We start from the raw sequence: 22930 nt of genomic DNA, 5'->3' as shown, positions 1-22930 counted from the left end.
GCGCTTTACGGCACCTTTTGCGACAGTCGCGCTTTACGGCAGCTTTTACGACAGTCGCGCTTTACGGCGCCTTTTTACGACAGTCGCGCTTTACGGCAGCTTTTACGACAGTCACGCTTTACGGCAGCTTTTACGACAGTCGCGCTTTACGGCGCCTTTTTACGACAGTCGCGCTTTACGGCAGCTTTTACGACAGTCACGCTTTACGACACCTTTTACGACAGTCGCGCTTTACGGCACCTTTTGCGACAGTCGCGCTTTACGGCAGCTTTTACGACAGTCGCGCTTTACGGCACCTTTTGCGACAGTCGCGCTTTACGGCACCTTTTACGACAGTCGCGCTTTACGTCACCTTTTGCGACAGTCGCGCTTTACGGCAGCTTTTGCGACAGTCGCGCTTTACGACACCTTTTACGACAGTCGCGCTTTACGGCAGCTTTTACGACAGTCGCGCTTTACGACATCTTTTACGACAGTCGCGATTTACGGCACCTTTTACGACAGTCGCGCTTTACGGCAGCTTTTACGACAGTCGCGCTTTACGGCAGCTTTTGCGACAGTCGCGCTTTACGGCACCTTTTACGACAGTCGCGCTTTACGGCACCTTTTGCGACAGTCGCGCTTTACGGCAGCTTTTGCGACAGTCGCGCTTTACGACACCTTTTACGACAGTCGCGCTTTACGGCAGCCTTTACGACAGTCGCGCTTTACGACATCTTTTACGACAGTCGCGATTTACGGCACCTTTTACGACAGTCGAGCTTTACGGCACCTTTTGCGACAGTCGCACTTTACGGCAGCTTTTACGACAGTCGCGCTTTACGGCACCTTTTGCGACAGTCGCGCTTTACGGCAGCTTTTACGACAGTCGCACTTTACAGCTGCTCTTGGCCGCAGTTTGGCACCACAAGGGCGACCAGGGGAGGGCAGGCAGGGTGGCATGGGGTGGGAGGGCCTGAGCTCGCTGAAAACCCATTTAAAGCTCTCCCATTTAAAGGGATGTGGAGCGCTGTCCGTGCCCGCGGGCAGCCCTGGCAGAGCGATCGCTGTGTGCCAGCCCAGTGTGTGCCAGCCCAGCTGTGTGCCAGCCCAGCCCTCCTCCTGTCAGCACCCTCCCAGCCGCAAAAACCCCGCACAAACCCAGCAGGACCCAAATTCCCGAGCGGGGCGAGCCCAGACTCCTCAGCACTCAACCCAAACGACAGCTGAAAGGCAAAAATTGAAAAATCCCAGCCCACAACAGGATCCGGTGCCTAGGCACTGCGGGCCCGGGCTCCCGAGGAGCCGGGGAGCTCAGCGCCAGAATTATTGATGAGCCCGGGGCAGGAGAGTGGGGCCATTCCCAAAGCTCGGCCTCCCCTCCACAGCATCTCCGTGAGCGTGGAAAGAGGGAAAGAAAAGAAAAAAAAAGAAAAAAAAATTAGGGAAAGCCCAAACCAAACCACAAGAAATGCTGGTACCCAGCTCCACAGCCCTGGCCAGCGGGAATGTGTTCCAAGGAAAACCCGAGAGTGAGCTGCCTTTTCTCCACAGCTACTGGGAGAGGAAACACCCCGAGGTGTAGCTGCCATTTACAGGAACTTTCTGTTCCAAACGGATCCGTGCTTTTCTCCCTGCCTCGGTCAGAGCTGCAGTGGGAAAAGAGAAGGAGAAGGAAAGAGGGGGGAAAAGAGGCCAAATAAAAAGGGTTTTATTGTACTGACATGCACTGGATCATCCATGGAGTCCATGGGGTTGAAGTGGGTTTGGTGCAGGTGCCCGTGGAGGGGATGAGGATGTGTCGGGGACAGCAGCACTAAAATGCTGATGGGAGGCCCAGAGAGCTGATGGTGTTAAATGTGCCCAGCACCTGAGGGCCAGAGGGCTGTGATTTTTATATGGGCATTATTTTTATATGGGCATTATAATTATTTGTGTTATTTCATGGGTGATATTTTTATAAGGTTGGTGTTTTTATATTGGGGATATTTTTACCCAGGCCACCTACCCTGCACAGCATCCAATGTGCTGCTGCTGCTTCATCCTGCTTCCACACAGGTTTTGCCCCAATTTAATGAATTTAAATGGGAGAGCTGGACCCCAGCATGGTAGTGTGGGGTTGTGGGGTACATCAGCCTCACCCAAAGGCTCCCAAATACCTGAGGGCTCCCTGTATTCCAGGGGGAAGCTGAAAAACAGGGTTGGAAGCAACAGCATGAGGCAGTCAGAGCAGGAATGTTTGGATTTTCTTTTGCAACAGAAAACAGAAAAAGGGAAAAAATAGCTGGGGCTTGAAAAGTTATTTTTTGAGCATTCACATATTAAATTGCGTGGAGTTTGGGCTAAAAAATCTCTTAGGAAAAATGAAGACTATTTCCTTTGAGATCAGAGCTAACAAAAGTCTCAGCAAAAAGCTTGTTTTATTCTCATTCCAGCCCAAACTCCAAAGCCCAGCCTCTGTTTTAATGACTCTGTTGTGTCCAAACTGCCTTGGTAAATAATCTTTTAACTTGCACAGATTCTGAGACTGCACAGGATATAGGGGAAGGATCCTGGCCTTTGCCTCGCCCACATCAGGCCCTTAACGAACCAAACGAGCAATCAGCATCATTAAGGCCCAATTCTGCTCCTCTGAAACAGGAATGAAACCCTGTTCGTCTGAAATGGAACCGGATGGCCCTGAGAGGTGCAGAGCACCCATCCAGCACCCCCAGGGACCCCCTGCACCTGTAAAAAATCACCCTGTGGGCACCCAGCTGGAGCAGAGCGAGGTTCCCCCTCTGGCACCACCTCCGTGGGCACCCATGGGGGTTAATCCTCCTGCAGGGCCTTCCTGCTGGAAAGGACGGGGGGTCTGTGGGGCTGGGGTGGGTGTTTTTGTGAATGCTGCCTATTTAGAAGCTAAATGATGGAAAACATGGAAAATTCATTAGGGTGTCTGGGCAAGCGTTGGGTTACACATCATTCACATCCACTTACTCAGCGGGACCTCGCGCCTTGGGGGAGAGATATATTTATATACATTTATATACATGGATTTTATATAGAGGAGCGGTTGGGGAGGGTTTTTTCCCCTCCATTTAATTTCCAGGCAGGCACAAAAATGAGACTTTTTGCCTCTCCTTGAATCTTGCTGCCCCCTTGGCCTGGGTTTGCTGGGCTCTGTCCCCTTCCCACTCCTGGGAGGTGACCAGTGCCATTCCCAGGGCTTGGAAAAGGCAGGAGCTGTTAGCCAGGATCCACAAAGGGCAAATCCATGGCCAGGGCTGGATCTGCAGGCTGAGACCCCCAGCTCCTCCAGTGCTGGATGGGGGACAATCAGAGCTGGGAGAGGAGCAGGGGGTGGAGGGCTGGTCCAGTGCCCAAAGTATAAAACCCTAAAAAAAACCCCAATTCTTCATTCCTGATAACTCAGAATTTCTCCAGTTTGCTGCAATTCAAAACCAACCCAGTGAAAACATTGTCCCAAGGTCATGGCAGCTGTTTTGTTCAGGATGTTTCATTTTTCAGGGAGCTCTTTCTCCCCAGCTTCAACCTGTCCTGACACCACCTTCCAGCCCTGAACCACATCAGAGATGCCACCAAGCAGGGCCATGCCACCTCCTGATGGCACCTGAACCTGCATCCCGGCGCTGGCAGCCCCAAAAACCACATCTTGAAAGCCTCAGCAGGCACCTCGTGTGCTGCTCTGTGATTTAATCACACATTTCATTTTTTATTCAGTCCATGCAAAGCAAGGCCCCCGTGTAACTGTGAATTCCTGCCAGCAGCAGCCGGGGATGCGGGGAAGCTGTTTCCTTGTGCAGAGGCCGGGCTGGGCCGGGAGATCAGAAGAGTTTAAATTAAAATAGGCTCATGTGAGTCTTTATTCTTGGCTTAGCCCACAAACGCTGTTCAGCGACGCAGCGCCGGGATCCCGCCGCCGTCAGACAGCGGCAGCCCCACTTCAAAGCGCAGCGAGGCCTCGTTAACCCGGGGATCGCGTTAGATGGGCCGATAGCGGGCTCTAATTGGGGCGGGACGGGCGGGCAGGGGAGCCGGGGCCGCGTGCGAGTGTGTGGGGCCGTCCCCCAGGTGAGCATCCCCAGTGAGCATCCCCCAGTGAGCATCCCCAGGTGAGCATCCCCAGTGAGCATCCCCAGTGAGCATCCCCAGTGAGCATCCCCAGGTGAGCATCCCCCAGTGAGCATCCCCAGGTGAGCATCCCCCTGTGAGCATCCCCAGTGAGCATCCCCCAGTGAGCATCCCCAGGTGAGCATCCCCAGGTGAGCATCCCCAGGTGAGCATCCCCCAGTGAGCATCCCCAGGTGAGCGCCCCCAGGTGAGCATCCCCCAGTGAGCATCCCCAGGTGAGCGCCCCCAGGTGAGCGCCCCGGGCCGGCACCTGCTGCGTGGGCCGGGCTCACGCGTGACGGGGCAGGTCCCGTGGCTGGGGACGCTCCCGGAGACACCGCAGCACCCACGGCTCCCACAGCTCCCTGCAGCTCCCGCCGGCCCCACCCGGGCACCCCCGGCCGGCCGCTCCCTCCGGGATGCTCCGCTCCCCCCGAGGGTCAGGCGGGGCTGCCGCTGTTGTTGGTGATGTTCCCTGCGCTCCCAGCAAGGCAGCACCGTGTGCCTTGGGCCTGACGGGGCTGGAAAAGCTGCTGGTGTCTTGGATGGGTAACAAAACCATCCCTGGGATGGCACCGGGGCATCAGGAGAGCGCTGGGAGCAGCGGGTGATGCCCTGAGATCCTGCCCAAAGCACCACCGTGCAGCAGAGCGGGAGAGAAAGGAAACTGCGGGCATACTTTGGGGCTGGGTCACACAAATCCTGGCCCTATAAACACCCAAATTCAGGCTCTGTAAGCACCCAAATTCGGGCTCTGTATTCACCCAAATCCCAGCCCTGTGAGCACCCAAATTCAGGCCCTGTGAGCACCCAAATCCTGGCCCTGTGAGCACCCAAATTCAGTCTCTGTAAGCACCCAAATTTGGCCCTGTGAGTGCCCAAATCCCAGCCCTGTGAGCACCCAAATCTTGGCCCTGTGAGCACCCAAATTTGGCCCTGTGACCTCCCAAATTCAGCCTCTGTAAGCACCCAAATCCCGGCCCTGTGAGCACCCAAATCCCAGCCCTGTGAGCACCCAAATCCCAGCCCTGTGAGCACCCAAATTCAGCCTCTGTGAGCACCCAAATCCCGGCCCTGTGAGCACCCAAATCCCAGCCCTGTGAGCACCCAAATCCTGGCCCTGTGAGCACCCAAATTCAGGCTCTGTAAGCACCCAAATTTGGCCCTGTGAGTGCCCAAATCCCAGCTCTGTGAGCACCCAAATTTGGCCCTGTGAGCACCCAAATTCAGCCTCTGTAAGCACCCAAATCCTGGCCCTGTGAGCACCCAAATTTGGAATTGTGAGCACCCAAATTCGGCCTTGTGAGCACCCAAATTCAGCCTCTGTAAGCACCCAAATCCCGGCTCTGTAAGCACCCAAATCTTGGCCCTGTGAGCGCCCAAATTCAGCCTCTGTAAGCACCCAAATCCTGGCCCTGTGAGCACCCAAATCCCGGCCCTGTGAGCACCCAAATTCAGCCTCTGTAAGCACCCAAATCCTGGCCCTGTGAGCACCCAAATCCCAGCCCTGTGAGCACCCAAATCCCAGCCCTGTGACTGCCCAAATCTTGGCCCTGTGAGCGCCCAAATCCCAGCCCTGTGAGCACCCACACCCCAATGCCAATGGGGTGGGCAGCCAAGGATCAACTCGGGGGTCTCCACCACCGAGACTCAGCATTTCCTCTGCGGAGACACCGGGAGCCCCTTCCCCAGCGCCGGCCGGGCTCTGGCGGCGCTCCAGGAGGGACATTTCACACCAGCCCTACCAGGAGCAGTATTTCCTTTCCATCTGAGTGATTTGCAAAGCCCCCCAGTCCCTGAAAACACACAGGGAGGGTTTTAATTCGGGCAGGAGAATAACACAGCAGAGCTGGGTTTGGCTGCGGAGGGCAGTCCCAGAGGTGCTGGTGTGTCCCCACGGTGGCTGTAACCCAGACCCCACTCCTTGGCAGGTTTTGTTGTTTGTCCTTGCAGTCGGTGGGTTTATTACGGCAGGGAACACCCAGGGGTTTTTTTTTGCTGCCTGCCATGAAATCGATACAGTAATTTCATTTCTCAGTCATAAATGAAATGAGCTGTAAAGAAAAGTTGGGTGTTTAAGCCGGAGTGAAAGAATGAATTGTTCTAATGGGGGATGTTAATGAGGGGATTAAATGTTCCTGCGAATCTTGGGGGTCCCCAGGCCACCCCAACTGGCACTGGGTGGTTTTGGGGCCCCCTGAACCCCTGCCTTGCGCTGACCTGTGTGGTCCAGCCCCCTGCCCTGCCTGGGTGGGACACAGAACTTCACTGAGCCCCACCAGGGACCCCTCCGGGCATGGAGATACCCCAGGGGGTTTGGGGCACTGGTGGCCAAGGGAAAGAGCAGAGGGAAGTCCTTGTGGGATGGGGATGGGGCTGGTGGGGAGCTCTGCCAGCCCCTCATCTCCTCATCCTCATCTGTTCCTCATGGCCACACTTCCACATGGGATAGACTAAAAGGAATGGGGAAAACGAGCCCAAAGCAAGGAGATGTCTGTTACCAGCAGCCTTTCAGCTGACCCAGAGCAGCTGGGGTTTATGCTGGGTATTTTCACAGGGACACAACCCCTGCTGCTTTCCGAGGAGGGTGGGCAGAGGTTTCCTCTCCAGGGCCGGGCAGTTCACAGCTCAGGGGAAGTTTTTCCCTGCCACGGAAGGCGGGAGGTTTGCCCAGCTCCACACCATTAGAGATGCAGCCCAGAATTTGGTCTTTGCTTTCCTGCCCACAGCCCGGCAGCCCGACCTCGGGAGCCCTCCTCTCATGGCAGGCACCCAAGACCCCCAGCTCCCCTCCTGCCCTTGCTCCATCGTTCATTTTCCAGTGGAAAATAACCCGGCGCTGATCCGGAGCGCTTTGACAAGTCCAAAAATACGAGGCCATATTATCTTTAAACCATTTTTTAAAAGCCCCACAGTGAAAGCCCTATTGGGGCAGGAGAAACTCCAGCCAAGTTCCCCACGTCCGCCCCCTGCTCCACTTGTATTCCCCTGGAAATCCTCGCAAAGAAAAACACAGGGCCTGAAAAAAAAATTTGGTTTTCATTAAAACCCTCGAATGTGAGGGGTTCTGTAGCTTTCAATGGGGCTTTGATTCCTATAGATGATGGAATGTTTTCAGAACATTTCAAAAATGTTCTCCACCTTTCTATCTTATATCGGCGGGAGCTGCGCCGGCGTTTTTCTGCCTGATAGAAGTGGCGAGGGCTGGAGGCAGATCCAAACCCTTTCCTTTATTTACCTTGAGGTTTCGGTTTAAAAATGTGATGATATTTTCTTGTGGCTTTGGAAGCAGAGGAGATAATCCACGTGGGGGGAAAAGAAATGGGTGGAAAATGCTGCAGGAATTTTTTTTTCAAGGGGTTTTTTAATTATTAATTATTTTTTTTTCCACGGAGAGGAAGCGGGGTCACTCAGCGCATGCAGGCACCCACGTACCTCTCTGAGCCCTTTTTGGGGGAAGCTGAGAGGCATTTCCAACCCTCTAAATCATCTCAGGAGATTGCCTGAAGAGATGATTTTATTGCCGTGTTCCATCCCTGCTCCTGGGTGCGCCAGCTGCTGGCTTTCCTAAATCCCCTTTTATAGGAGATCAGCCTTTTCATGTCATTTAATTCCATTTTCTTTAGTGAGTGTAAAGTAGGTTCCTGGCCTCGGCAGTTTTGAGGGGGAGCGGATGTGATTCCATGGGAGGTTCAAAGGGCTGGGGAGAGCTGGGGTGCCCCTTGCCATCACCCCAACCTCCGCTGGTGCCAGCGATGCCCGAGGAGGAGCCCCAGGGAGCTGGGACAGCTCTGTGTCCCCTCGGGAGCCCCGATTCCCTCCCACCCCCGGGAATGTCCCCAGGGCCCGGCCATCCCCAGGGCTCTGCCCAGACCTTTGTTCCATCGTTTTTCTGCTGCTGTGCCCGAATCACCACCCAGCGCCACCCCCAGACCCCACCAGGAGCCGGCGCTCCCTTCCTCACACAAACCCCACCCCAGCTGGCATTTTGGGGTGGCTTTGTGCTTTTTCCTGCAGGAAACCCCAAACCAAAGCCCTTTCCTGCGGCCCTGGGCAGGGGGAGGAGGAGAAGGAGGCGGTGCGAGCCCAGCCCTGGGCGCTGCTGCTGAATTGGGCACGGGCCGGGCTGGTCGGACCGGTCGGGCCGGCCGGGGGTGCCCCTGGCACGGACGCGCCGTGCTCGCCCCTCTCGCTGTCCCTGCCCCAGCCCCAGCCCCGCTCATTAACAGCGCTCATTAACAGCGCTCATTAACAGCGCCCCGAAAGGGCCACCCAGGCTGGGCGGTGCCACCGCGGGTGCCCAGCCCTGGTACCCCGTGCCCGGGGAGCACCTGCAGCACTCCCGGCCTGGCCTCAGCCCAACTCCTTCTGGGGGGATTGGAGGGATTGGAATAAACCTGAGGGAGCTGAGCATGGAGAGCCAAACCCCGGCTCCAGCCCTGCCCTGCTGACCCAGCGCCTTGGGGAGGGTTTGAGCTGGGTTTGAGCTGGGTTTGAGCTGGGTTTGAGCTGGGTTTGAGCTGGATTTGAGCTGGGTTTGAGCTGGGTTTGAGCTGGGTTTGAGCTGGGCTTGGAGCTGGGTTTGAGCTGGGTTTGAGCTGGGCTTGAGCTGGGTTTGAGCTGGATTTGAGCTGGGTTTGAGCTGGATTTGAGCTGGATTTGAGCTGGGTTTGAACTGGGCTTGGAGCTGGGTTTGAGCTGGATTTGAGCTGGGTCTGGAGGGGCTGGGATGTCCCATGGGATGTGAGTCCATGGGATATGGTTCCATGGGATGTGATTAACTGGGATGTGGTTCCACGGCAGCCTGGCCGTGGGGCTGCCCTTCCCCAGGCAGGGATGAGCCCATCCAAGGTGGGAGCAATGCGGGGTCCCACATTCTCCTCGTCCCCTCCAGAGCTCCCGGGCTGCCAGGGCAGGGGGTGAGGGCTCTGCCCATCCCAGCCCCTGCCCCAGGGCTCTGGGAGCTCAGGAGAGCAGGGGTGTGCCAGAGCTCACGTAGGCAGGAGGAGCTGCTGCCTCTCCAGGGCGGGATGAGGATGGGATGAGGATGGGATGAGGATGGGATGAGGATGGGGTGAGGATGAGGATGGGGTGAGGACGGGATGAGGACGGGATGAGGATGGGATGAGGACGGGATGAGGATGGGGTGAGGATGGGACACCCTCCCCTCTCACTCTGGGCAGCAGCAGCAGCAGACAGGGCTGGTTCTGAGCTGGAAATGCCCAGAGCCCCCAAGCAAGGAGCCAAACCCAGCCCCTGCCACGAGAAACGCAAACATTATTAATTTTTTCATATCTAATTAAGAAGTTTTAATGTGTTCCCCCGGCACGAGGGGCACAGCGGCTGCCGCTGGAGTGGAGAGGTTGTAAAACACTCCCACGGAGCCTCTGGGGATTTGAGGATCTTTGTTAATTGTTAATTAGCACGTGGAGCTGGGCTGGGTTAATGGCCAAGGAGCTTGTGGTCCTTGCGTGGCCATGGACCAGCACAGCATCCCTAAACAGCATCCCAAAACAGCATCCCCAAAACATCACCCCATCAGAGCATCCCAAAACAGCATCCCCAAAACAAGACCCCAAACAGCATCCCAAAAGAGCATCTCAAAAACAGCATCTCAAAACAGCATCCCATCAGAACCTCCCGAAGCAGCATCCCAAAATCCCAAAACAGCATCCCAAAAAATCATCCCCAAACCAGCATCCCAAAACAGCATCCCATCAGAGCATCCCACACGTCATCCCACGGACTGGGGGCTGCTGAGCCCCTCTGCAGCTGGGCAGCCACAGCTGGGCCACGGCTGAGCCCCCCCAGGTCCCTCCCAAAGCCCCAAACACTCTGAAATGATCCCAATCAAAGGCCCCTCTGTAACCCAGCCCGGGCTTGATCTGTGCCTTGAAGAGCTCCAGCATTTGCCTACGGGGGAAAAAAAACCCTTATTAGATTAAAACCAAGCCCCTCTGCATGAATCCTCTCCCTCTTCCCAAGCCTGGTCACTTTAAAAGGCAGAGATGGAAAAAAACCCAAAACTGGGATAGGTTTAAAGAGCTCAGCCCTTCCCAGGAGATGCTTCAGCCTGCTGGAACTTCACAAATAAACTTTGCTTTGTGCCTCTGACTCGTGGCACAGTTCTGGCAAATCCAGAGCCCTTCGGTGCAGTTTCCTGCATTCCCAATTGGGAAAATACACAGGTGGAGGGAGAAGATTTAACTCTTTGCTGCCCAGCCTCGCTCCCCGAGTCATGAGGAGCTCAGGGCTGCTCCTGAAGGGATGAATGTTCTCAGATGGGGAACAAATCCCTGCCTCAGCAGCACAGGGAGATGCTCAGGGTGGGCTCAGGACAAACAGGAATTGGGACTAAAGGGAAAGGCTGGAAGCCAGGCTCCAACCCAGCTTTCCAGCCCTGTGCTGGAGAAAAACTGGGGACAAGAGGATTTCCACATCCAGGGAATGGCCCCTAGCTGGCATCAGCCTGTGAGGCTTCACAGCTGCAAAGGGATTTTTATTCTGGGTTTTTAAAACAAAACCAGGGTAATAATGATAAATTCTGTGTGAGGAACCACGGCCCCAGCCTCAGGTGAGGCTCAGGGAGGTCTGGGCTGGCCGAGGTTCATCGAGGAAAACCCAAGCACAGCAGGTCCAGTTGAATTCCCTACAAATGCCAGCGGCCCTGCTGGCCACAGCGCGGCCGGAAAGCCAAATAAATGCAAATAAAGCAATAATAATTAAATAAAATAACAAATTTAAAATGTCAGCCAGGCCTTTTGGGCCTGGACCAAGCAGGAGGAGGAAATTCCAGCCCCTCCGTGCCAGCTGCCACCGCAGGAAAGTGCCCGGAGAGCGGCTGGTGAGGAATGCAGGGGCTGGGCTGAGCAGGAACACATCCACAGCGGGATGGAGGGGCTGGGCTGAGCAGGAACACATCCACAGCGGGATGGAGGGGCTGGGCTGGGCAGGAACACATCCACCACAGGGGGATGGAGGGGCTGGGCTGAGCAGGAACACATCCACAGCGGGATGGAGGGGCTGGGCTGAGCAGGAACACGTCCACAGCGGGATGGAGGGGCTGGGCTGAGCAGGAACACATCCACTGTGGGATGGAGGGGCTGGGCTGAGCAGGAACACATCCACAGTGGGATGGAGGGGCTGGGCTGAGCAGGAACACGTCCACAGCGGGATGGAGGGGCTGGCTCTGGCCCTTTTCCCCCTCCAATCCCAGATATCAGCCTCGGCCTCGCTGGAGCCCTGGCCATGTGTCAGGCAGGACACTGCAGAGGGACAGACGTGTCCTGGAGCTCCCTGGAGCAGCAGGAGCTCCCAGGGGAGCCTGGATGAGCTGCGGGACACAGGGCCAGGGCAGGGATCCTGTTTGGTGCCTTTGCTGCTCCCTCCAGGGCCACCAGCGTGCAGAAAATCCCTGTCCCAGCCCGCAGGGACCCGGCCCGGCTGGCGAGGGAGGGGATTGCTCCTCTCCACGGGGATTGCGGCTCCCAAGGGAGGAAAGGGATGCTCCCCATCCTCCCCTCGCACCGGGGATGGATTTTCTCCTCCCTGGGGCCAGCTGGGACCTCGCTGAGGGGCCGGAGGGAGCCCCGTCCCTGCCCAGCCCAGCAAAGGGACCTCGGCCGCCTCCTTCAATGCACTGACGGGGATCGGCAGGGACAGAAAAGCCAAAGGAGCATCGCGGGGCACGGCTGGGGCTCGGGCTGCCCTTCCCGGAGCCCCGCTTGTGAAATCGGCCCCGGGACCTGCCCGGCTTTGAAATGCAAAGCGCTGCGGTCCGGGGCCGGCGGAGCTCCCGGTACAAACGGGCTGATCGGCGAGCAGCTTCAGACCGAGAGGCATCTCGCATGCAAATGGCCCTCACCGCTAATTAAATGCACAAAGGAGATTTTTCCAGGCATCCAAGGTTGCTCCTGCGGAGTCTGAACTCCCACACGCGCACACACCCAGCGCCTCTGCCGAGCGAGGCTTTTTCTGCGCACAAAGCGCTTCATTTCCATGCGCGTGGATTGGGCAACGCCGCCGTTCCTGCTCCATCCCTGCTCCATCCCTGCTCCATCCCTGCTCCATTCCCTGCTCCATCCCTGCTCCATCCCGGCTCCATCCCCTGCTCCATCCCGGCTCCATCCCTGCTCCATCCCCTGATCCCTTCCCTGCTCCATCCCGGCTCCATCCCCTGCTCCTTCCCTGCTCCATTCCCTGCTCCTTCCCTGCTCCATCCCTGCTCCATCCCCTGCTCCTTTCCCTGCTCCATTCCCTGCTCCTTTCCCTGCTCCATCCCCGGCTCCATCCCTGCTCCATCCCCGGCTCCTTCGCTGCTCCTTTCCCTGCTCCATCCCTGCTCCTTTCCCTGCTCCATCCCTGCTCCATTCCCTGCTCCATCCCGGCTCCATCCCTGCTCCTTTCCCTGCTCCTTTCTCTGCTCCCTTCCCTGCTCCATCCCTGGCTCCTTTCCCAGCTCCATCCCTGGCTCCATCCCCGGCTCCTTTCCCAGCTCCTTCCCTGCTCCCGCCGAGCACATCCTGACCCAGCACCACTCTCGGGGTGTTCTCCCAGTTCCACCCCGTGCCCAGCTCGGTGGGAATCCCAGCTCTGGGACAATTTCAGCCCGTTCCCAGCTCGCTGGGGCTCAGTGATGTCTCACAGCCGCTGGGCTCCTGCAGGTTTGGGGAAAAGGTTTTGGTTTGAGGGACAAGGCCCACAAGGCCCCATCTCCCAGAGGGATCCATGAGGCCCTTTGCTCTCCTGGCCCCTGAGGATCAAGGCCCCTGTCCCCGAGGATGTGGCACTGGTGATGCCCACGATCAGCAATGGGATCCCTTCAGGGATTGCTCTGCCCCAGGAACAGCCCCAGATCCCCCCTGGGCTCACCCACAGCCCCTTCCTGCCCTCGGGGCAGCCCATGGAACCCCACATTCTGCGTTGTGCAGCCCCTCTGCCTCCTCCCAGCACAGCCAGAGCCCCAAGGCCAACCCCAACCCCAAACCTCCCCTCTGGAGCTGCTCCAGCCCTGCCCGATGGCCCAGCCGTGTCCAGGCTGGGGACAGGGACAGGGACAGGGCTCCCCAGGGCAGCATTGCAGCCACCCCGGCCTGAAGGTGCTGCTGGGGACAGCGGGGACAGCCCAGCCCCGGGGGGACGCAGGGGACACTCGGCATCAGACACAATTTCACAATTGCCACGGCTCGGGCTCCCCCGGCAGCACCGCCCACGGCCGGCTGTGTGTGCAATGCCGGGTTTGTATCTCCTGCCCATCTCCAGCCCAAGCGTTCCTGCTTGTTTGCTGGTGCTCTCCCCCAGTCACAGGATCCCAGCCCGGCAGAGGAGCTTTCCTTTCCTGGGGACATCTTGCATTCATTAGGACACGTTGTTATTGACTTGCAAGGCTGCTAATTCCCAAGGTCCAATTTAGCCCTCAAAACCACCAACATGTGTGCTGGGGAGTTGCTACATCCCTGCCGGCAGCCAAGTGTGCTCAGCAGGCACAGAGGGAGCCCAGGTTTAAGCCAGGGAGCTTTGGGACCTCTCGCTCTGTGCCCAGGGTCTGAGGGGCACCTGAGGTGGGGGCTCCACAGGGCACGGCCACCACACCTGCCCAAATATTCACCCTCTGCAAACGGGGAAAATCAGATGAAAATCAGCTGGGGAGATGCTGTGGGGTGACAGGGACGGCCCAAGGGTGACAGGGACAATCCAAGGATGACAGGGAGAGCCCAAGGGTGACAGGGACAGCGCAAGGGGTGACAGGAGAGCCCAAGGGTGACAGGGACAGCGCAAGGGGTGACAAGGACAGTCCAAGGGTGACAGAACAGCCCAAGGGGTGGCAGGGACAGTCCAAAGGTGACAGAGACAGTCCAAAGGTGACAGGGACAGCGCAAGGGGTGACAGGGACAGTCCAAGGGGTGACAAGGACAGTCCAAAGGTGACAGGGACAGCGCAAGGGGTGACAGAACAGTCCAAGGGGTGGCAGGGACGGTCCAAGGGTGACAGGGACAGTGCGAGGGTGACAGGACAGCCCAAGGGGTGACAGGAGAGCCCAAGGGTGACAGGACAGTCCAAAGGTGACAGGGACGGTCCAAGGGGTGGCAGGGATGGTCCAAGGGTGACAGGGACAGCCCAAGGGGTGACAGGGACAGCCCAAGGGGTGACAAGGACAGTCCAAGGGTGACAGGGACAGTCCAAAGGTGACAGGAACAGTCCAAAGGGTGACAGGAGAGCCCAAGGGTGACAGGGACAGCGCAAGGGGTGACAGGGACAGTCCAAAGGTGACAGGGAAAGCCCAAGGGGTGACAGAACAGTCCAAGGGGTGACAGGGACAGCCCAAGGGGTGACAGAACAGCCCAAGGGGTGACAGGGACGGTCCAAGGGTCACAGGCACAGCCGGGACCCCCCGTCCAGCCCCGGACCGGGGCAGGTGTGACCCCGGGGCGGGGGCAGAGCCCCGAGGAGCACAGCCCGGCTTTGAGGAGCTGCCCCAGCCGCGGCTGAGCCGCACCGAGACCGCAGCCGGGCTCCTTGTCTGGGCCGGCCTGGGTCCGACAGGTTCGCTTAACTCCCCATCTCGGGCTATCTCTGCCGCAGCCGCACTGCCCACGAGTAAATAAATAAATATATAAATATATAAATGCAATGCGCGGTGCGGCCAGAGCCAGCCTAGCCCGGGCCCCCGGGGGCGCTGAGTCACCGCAGCCGGGATGAAAGGCTGGAGCGGCTGAAGCAATCCCGGCCCCGGTGGCGGAACCGCCGCGGTTCGGGCTGGGCCGGGCTGGGGGAGCCCGGGGCGCTCCGGGCCCCGCCGCGATGGCGGCAGATTGAGAGAGGCGGCGGCGGCACCGGGGACCGGCGGGGATGGAGGGGGTGGGGAGATGGAGAGATGGAGGGGATGGAGGGGATGCAGGGGATGGAGGGGATGGTGGAGGGGATGGAGGGGATGGAGGGGATGGGGAGATGGAGGGGATGGTGGAGGGGATGGAGGGGATGAAGGGGGTGGAGGGGAGGATGGAGGGGATTGGGAGATGGAGGGGAGGGAGGGGATAGAGGGGATGGAGGGGATGGGGAGATGGAGGGGATGCAGGGGATGGAGGGGATGGTGGAGGGGATGCAGGGGATGCAGGGGATGCAGGGGAGGCACCGGCGGGGCCGCGATCCCTGCTCCAGCTGGGTGGGGAACGATCCTTGCTCGGCCGGGAACCCGAGAGCCCCAAAAAGGGGAAAAAAACGGAGATGGAACTGCGGAGATCCCACAAAACCAGAGCTGGAACTGCAGAGACACCACAAAAAGGGACAAAAACAGAGCTGGTACCTGAGTGCCAGGAATGGGCTCCAGGCTGACTCTGAACCCCAGGAATGTCCCTGACCCCCAGGAATGGGCTCCAGGCTGCTCCTGAATTCAGGGAATGGGCTCCAGGCTGCCCCTGAACCCCGGGAATGGGCTCCAGGCTGTCCCTGACCCCCGGGAATGGGCTCCAGGCTGTCCCTGAATTCAGGGAATGGGCTCCAGGCTATCCCTGAACCCCGGGAATGGGCTCCAGGCTGCCCCTGCCGTGGGAGTGCTGAGGCCCCTGTGGAAATCAGGCTCCTGGGGTGCAGGAGCTGCTCTAGGAGCTCGTTCCCAGAACCAGATCCCAGCAAAGCCAGCCCTGGGCTCCTCTGGAGCGCTGGTTCTCAGCTCATGGCCGAGAGGGACGGGAATTCATTACCTGGATTTGGAAAATGCAGATGCGGCGGAGCCTGGGCAGGACAGAGGCACCTCACTGCAGGCAAGCTCTAATTAAAGGCTTCAATTAATTCTTCCCAGGGTCAGGTCACCACTTCACTGCCCCTCAGAGCACTTTGTCCTGAGAAAATCCCAATCCCAGCCACGGCTGGGAGCACGTGGGTGACATCAGACCCAGAGAATCACCTGCTGATCCCCCAGGATGGGACAACAACCAAAAAGGTCCCTTTTGGCATTAAAAATCTACATCTCACCCTCGGAAAAGCGAGCCCAAAAGCCTTTTTAGCTGGGAATACCCTGTCCAGATGCAGCAGAGGCTGAGCTGTTCATGGAGATCCAGCAGAGATGGGAGAGGGTCTTCCCAACACACAGCCAGCCCCTGAGGAAGCTGAACTGCTCCAAATTGGTTTTAACAGCCCTAAAACAGCAGCTGAAAAATCCAATGGGATTATTTCCTTCTGGGCATATTTGGGAACCTATTTATTTTATACCTTGTGAAAAAAAAAAAAAAGAAATTCCAGGATGTAAGTGAGAAGCCAAGAAAGGGAAAAGAAAAAAAAAAAAAAAAAAAAAAAGAAAAGAGGGGAGAGGGAAAGAAAGAAAACAAATTTGAACTGGGCCTGTTTTCCGTGCAGTATTAAATCTCCAGCACACAATGAATCATGCAGTCCTCGGCCTAACAAGGAGGACTCCAGAAAGTCTGTAGGATGAAGGAGTCACTGGAGACTCCAAGAAATATGACAGGCTTGCTCCAAAGTGCACAAAGGGTTTTTTTTAGTAAAGGAGAAAGAAAAGAAAAGAAAAAAAAAATCTCTGAAATTACAGCCCTAGCACAACTTCATTTGTATAATCCCTCTCAGGGCCTGGGGCTGTTTGCAGCTCTCAGCAGCAGGAGATGGCAGAGCCCAGGGATGTGAGGAACATGGATGTGGGCTCCTGTCCCAGGTCCAGAGCTGAGTTTGTGGTGGGACAGGGGAGGCCCAGGCCAGGAGGAGCCCACAAAGGCCAGAGGAGCAGGGCTGGAGTCACCAACCCTGTTCCCTCACCCAGCACAGCCTGTGCTGCCCCAGCAGCTGTTTCCAGACATCCAACCCCAATCTGAGCCTCCCTCGGAGAGCAGTGCCCTCCAGGGGCATTGGTGCCCCTTCCCAGCCCTTGTTTCTGCAGCTCCTGCTCCCTCTCCCTCTGTTTGTCCCTCCCAGTCCCTCCTCTCCTCCACGGAATCCAGGAAAAGCCACTTTAACCTCTCAGGTTTGACCGGGCAGCCTCAGCCCCACAGGGCAGGAAAAGCCTCAGGGGAGCCCCAGCAGCTCTGGCCTGGCCTCTCCAGCCTCTCCAGGCTCAGGGTGTCCCTGCTGGTGAGCAGCAGCCACATTCCTGCCCCTGGGCTGCCCCTCCTGAGGGATGGGACTGGGGGAGCCTCCCTGGGGGCTCTGGGGCTGCCTTGGCTCTGGAGGGAAGGTGCAGAACCCAGAGCTCTCCAGGGTCTGAGGAGCTCTGGCAGTGATTCCAGAACTCCAGAGCCTGTGGAAACCATCAGGGAGAACCAGCCCTGGGCACAGCAGAGAGCAGAGACACCATGGTGCCACCAAGGCTGCCCAGCCCTGCAGCCCAGCCACCATTCAGGCAGCAAAACATCTGCTTTAGCTCCATCAGCACCATCCCAGAGCCTTCCTGGAGCAACCTTGTGCAGGATGGATGCACCGAAAACCTGGGGAGGGACAGAAAGCTCAGCCCTGGGCAAGCACAAGCACAGCAAACTCGTTCCTTGGCCTTTCATCTGCTTAATAACATCTCTGTGGCATCCAGAGAAACCTGGGAATGGCAGAGAATGTGAGCGCAAATAAAACTCCTCTAAAGCTCCTCTAAAACAGGGATCCACCTTCTCCTCATGTGCTGGAGCACAGGGAGGGACAGTGACCAGGGAGCAGAGCCTGGCAGCAGCTGCTGAGCCACCAAAGCCTCCAAGGGCTTTCAGCTCTCCCGGGTGGGAAATGGAAAGAATTATTGCTCTGATAAAAAGAGCTCAGATCCAGGGTTCAGATCCAGAGCAGTCCCCCCCAAAAAAACACCCCAAAGCACCAAAAGGAGTGCTAGGGTCCATCTGTGGTCATTTCTGCATCCCCAGAGTGCAGGGCACAGCTCGGCACATCGGCTGGGCATGGGGACACAAACATTTCTCCAAGCCGAGCCCAGAGCCCGCTGTGTTCTCCCGGGGGATGAGTAAGGAAATCGCGGAGGATGCTGCAGGGGGGCAGAGAGGGGCAGCGAAGCCCGGCAGGGCGGGAGGCGCAGCCTCGGAGGAGCCCCGGGAGGTTCCCGAGCCAAGGCTGACCTCCACAGGCCGGCGGGATCATCACAGCCCTGGAATCATCCTCAAAAACCCGGGATCATCATCACAAACCCGGGATCATCATCAACAACCCGGGATCATCATCACAAACCCGGGATCATCATCACAGCCCTGGAATCATCATCAAAAACCCGAGATCATCATCACAGCCCGGGATCATCATCACAAACCCGGGATCATCATCACAAACCCGGGATCATCATCACAAACCCGGGATCATCATAGCCCTGGAATCATCATCACAAACCCGGGACCATCATCACAAACCCAGGATTATCACAAACCCGAGACCATCATCACAAACCCAGGATTATCACAAACCCAGGACCATCATCACAAACCCAGGATTATCACAAACCCGGGACCATCATCACAAAGCCAAGATCACCATCACGAATTCGGGATTATCACAGCCCCGGCTGCTCCTGGCACCAGCCCCACCTGCAAAGGTTCCCAAGCCCTGCCCACAGCCCGGCCCTTTCCCCACCAGTCTGTCCCGGTGCCACCAAAGCTGGGGACGCCGCTGGGGCAGGGAATTCCTGCTGTGTGTGCCAGGAGGGCGGCTCTGCAGGGAGACACAGGAGATCCTGGGCTGCTTCCTGCTCTCCATCTCCTCTGCATCCAGGACTCGTCCTGGGAATCTCCCCCGTCGTTTCCCACTGCTCTGGAAATCAAGAGGGAGTGGGAGATGGGGATGCTGCAGGCAGGGAAGGTCTGCAGAGCATGGAGCTGTGGGTCTGACAGGACCCCCAGGAGCTGATCCAGAAATCCCAACTGCCCCAAATCCACCCCACCTGCCCCAACAGGGGACAGCAGGCAAGGACTGTTTACAGCTTTGCGTTCCTGGGAAGGCTTTTCCCTATATCCTAACAATCAATAAGGCAGCAATTTGAGGATTTGGTTTTCAGCTGAAAAAGAGGGAAAGGTCCCATGGGTGGAGCTGATACTGAGGCTGCTGTTCCAAGAGTGAGCACAGCCCTGCCAGAGCCAAGGCATCCCTGGAGGGCAGGGGCAGCTCTGCCTGGCTGGGGTTTGCAGCTGTGGATTCCCAGACACAGCCTCTGCCTCCTCAGAGCCCGGGCCCTGTCTGTGTGTCGGCACCAAATTCCAGAGTGGATCCTCTCTGCCCTCGCCTGTGACAGGCAGGGAAACCTGGCAGGGTCCCCACGGAGGGGCAGCTGGGGCTGGAGCTGCTGCTGGGGGCTTCAGAGCTGTCTGGCAGCTCAGGCTGATTCCTCTCTGCTGAACCAACACTCCTGACAGAGCCAGGAGCCTTCTGGCTGCTCTCTGAGTGTGAGGATACAAAGCTCCCTCACCTTCCATCCCTCGTTCCAGCAGCCAGAGCAGGGGGTCAGCACTGCTGGAGCCTCTCCACACAGGGGGTTCTGCTGCAGCAGGGGTTTGCCAGCCCAGCTACTGCAGAAGTGATAAAATCAACCCTTGGGAGCAGTAAAACCATGGCAGAACTGTGCAGAGGGGCTGTTCCACCCAAACCACAGCTTTGCCCTGGGGTCAGGAGCTCTGCCCCGGGCTGGAGCTCACCCCAGGGCACCCAGAGGCAGCTGCTGAGCCCAGGGAAGCCAGAGGGACCCCCAACGATGCCGTGGAGCTCAGCTCTTCCCAGAACCAGCCCTGACTTGCCTGGGATTCAAGGCCCTCTCTTATCTTCTGCAGCAGCTCGGGCTCGTTGTGAAATCTCCCCAGTGGAGATGCTGGCAGCCAGGATTTATGGCTTCTGTAGTTTCCCTTTCATGGCTCCAGCTGGGGAAGCGCTGGCGAGGGATGAAAGGCGCAGGGATGGCAGAGAGCACTTCAAAGGCTCCGGAGTCGCGTTGGGGTACTGGGGATCCTCCTCTTGCAGCCCTCCAGAACCTCCAGCAGCCTCTCCCTCCCCCAGCACAGCCCTAAAACCATCTGGAGCCAGAGTCAGGCACCTGCAGCTGAGCTCTGGAGCAGGAGCTGCCCTCAGGAGCCCCCAGAAGGTTCCTCTGCACCCCCAGACACTGAAATGCCAACAGGCTCAGGCAGAGCAGCAAACCCAGGGGTTTAATGGGAAACATGAGCAGGTTTGGCTCCTAAGGGAAGTCTGGGCTGGAGGGGAAGGCCAGGAGGAGCCTGAGAAGGGATTTTGGCCACTGATGCCACTGGGCAAGTCGTGCTGTCAGCAGCTTTGCTCATGTGCACCTTTCACTGCCAGCTGGGACTAAAGGGTCTCAGGGTGCCTGAGCTGGGCTGCCAAACTGTCCCTGGCTCCCCCCAGGCACCAATCTCCATCCTGGGAATCCTGGGAGCTGCCTGCAAGTGTGCAGAGTCTCCTCAAGGAACCTCACAGACAGGAATTCACCCAAAGGTCACAGCAGCATTGTTTCACACTCCTCCCTGAGTGCTGACTCCGGCTCCAAGGCCACAAAAAGCTGGGAAATTAAAGCCCCATGAAGAAATCTCACCCTGAACACTTCAAACCCACCCAGCCCGTGCAGGGAGCCTGCAGTAAATGCTCCTGTGCTGTTGTGGATCTGATTCCTCAGTGAGTGGGTGCAGCAAGATGAAGAGCCAACCACTGCCCTAAAAACACCCAAACACAGACTGCAGGAACTCCCAGTCCCTGTAAGAGCTATTGCCTGGGGAAATTAAAACTCAGAAGTAGCTGAAGCAGCACATGCCTGCCCACACTTTAAACCCCAAAAGCTCCCAGCACTTTCCTGCCCCCTGTCCTTGCCTGGGCATCCTCGCTCCTGTGCCACTGCTGATGCCACCTGGCAGCCAAACAGCAGCTGAGCTTGCCCAGGTGCCCTGAAAACAGCACAGACTCCATTCTCCAGCTCCAAATTCATCCACAGATCCAGACCAGGCTGGATGGCAAAGCTCAGCTCCACGGCACAGAGCTGGGTCTCACACAGCTGGAGCTTCACTCCCTGCAGCCAGAGGAGCTGAGAAACTGTGAGCAGCACTCTAAGAAAAGCCACTTTCCTCAGAGCACGTGTCCCTGTCCTCAAGCAGCCTCCAGGGCAGCGGCCTCAGGTCCCCTCTTGACCCCAGGAGCCTCCAGACAGGAGGAGCAGCAGAGCTGGGACTCACCTGGAGCCACACGTGGGCTTTGGGCCAGGGCAGGCTCAGCAGCCAGCTCTGCCCTCCACAGGGTCCCCACTCAGCTCCCAGAGGGAGATTATTGTAAACACCACCAAAACCTTCCAAAGGAAGTGATTACTTTGAATTTCTGAAGTTAAATTAATTGAAATGGAAAAAACACCCAACCAAGGAAAGGGAATAGTTCACCCTACATTTTCACGACAAATGGGAACAGCCTGCCTGACACACACAAGAAATGAACTCATGGCCTCTAAAGTCAACTCCGGGGATTCAATCCATCCCATTCCTCATTGGGCTCTTCCCAACAAGAACTTTACCCCAAAAACAACCTCCAAGAGCTGTGCAGGAGCTCCACGTGGCTGCTCACAGGGTCCAGGGCTCTGCTCTGTGCTCAAAGGCAGCAAAGCCTCTAATGCAGCTCAAACCTCAAGCAGCAAAGTCAGGGAGAAAAGCAGGAGGAGCTGCAGAGGATGGAGGGGCCTTGATGCTGGAACGGGAGCCAGGACTGACCCACAGCAGCTCATGGCCCTCTGCACACTGCACAGAAGGAAGAAAACCAGAAATAACATCTGTCTGTCTGTCTGCTCACCGCTTTTCCTGAGCAGAGCCCCTGCCTGGTGCAGGCCCTGTGCCTGGGCAGCCTGGCCAGGCTGGCAGAGCTCAGCACATCAAAGCAGCCCCAGCTCCTCCCTGGCAGCCTCCCAGCCCTGCTGCCCTCGCTGTCTGCCTGCCCCAATCAGCATTTTTAATCGTGAGGATCATTTAGATTTGGAACATTGCTGTGCTCTGCACCCAGAGCTCAGCCCCAGACATGATTTCTCCTCTCCCCCACATTCCCCCTGTGTGGACAGGGATGTTTTCAGACTCATTAAGAGCAGCAGTATCACTTTAATCAGCCTCTTTAAAATAACAATTCTGTGTGCAAACTGACAAAGTCATTCCCCAGGTCCTGCCAAGCCCTTTGCTGTAGGCAAAGGAGCTGAGACGTCCCTTAGCATCAATTTTGTTTGTTTATTTATAAAGTTCACATGTTTGATCTTTGTTTAGCAACTGTTTTCATCTCCCTGTCCAGTGGCAAGAGCACAGCAGTTCTTCTCTTGAGTCAAACAATCATGAGCTCCCTTTTGCCAGCTCTGGAGAGCTCATCCCCCCCTGCTCACCAGGCACAGCCAGGCTCTGCATCCCCCTCAAATGAAGGTTTTCATTAATTACCTGCTGACTCACTCACCTCCATGTCTGGCATTGCCTTCACGACCCCAGCGTGCTCAGTCCCAGCTTTTGGCAGTCCTGGAACAAAACTAACCCAGATTAAAACACTCTGAGGCTGCCAGAGCTGCTGCACCTTGTCTGAAAGGAAAAAACAGCAAAGAAACCCATCTGAAATCTGCTCAGAGCAAGAGCTCTGAAATCCAGGAATTCTGTTATGAGATCAATTCAATCTCAACTCCTGACGTGGCCACTCAGGGGATAAAGCTGAACCAAAGTTGAGATTTTTTTGGATGTCTTTTAAATCAAATCTCATACATCTCTGAAAACTTGCATTCCACAGAAAAACAAGCTACCAAGATCTGTTCTTAACTTCCCACTGAAAATCTGAAAAAAAAAAATCATCTCACTTCTCCTAAAGAAATTGTGGCAATTCATTATTTCTCAACTTGTTCTTGTTTTAAGGAAGTTCT

Source organism: Melospiza georgiana, chromosome 24 (assembly GCF_028018845.1).
Source record: "Melospiza georgiana isolate bMelGeo1 chromosome 24, bMelGeo1.pri, whole genome shotgun sequence".
In the NCBI taxonomy this organism is placed as follows: domain Eukaryota; kingdom Metazoa; phylum Chordata; class Aves; order Passeriformes; family Passerellidae; genus Melospiza; species Melospiza georgiana.
The sequence above is the reverse complement of the archived record's forward strand: the minus strand, read 5'-3'. Positions refer to the sequence as shown.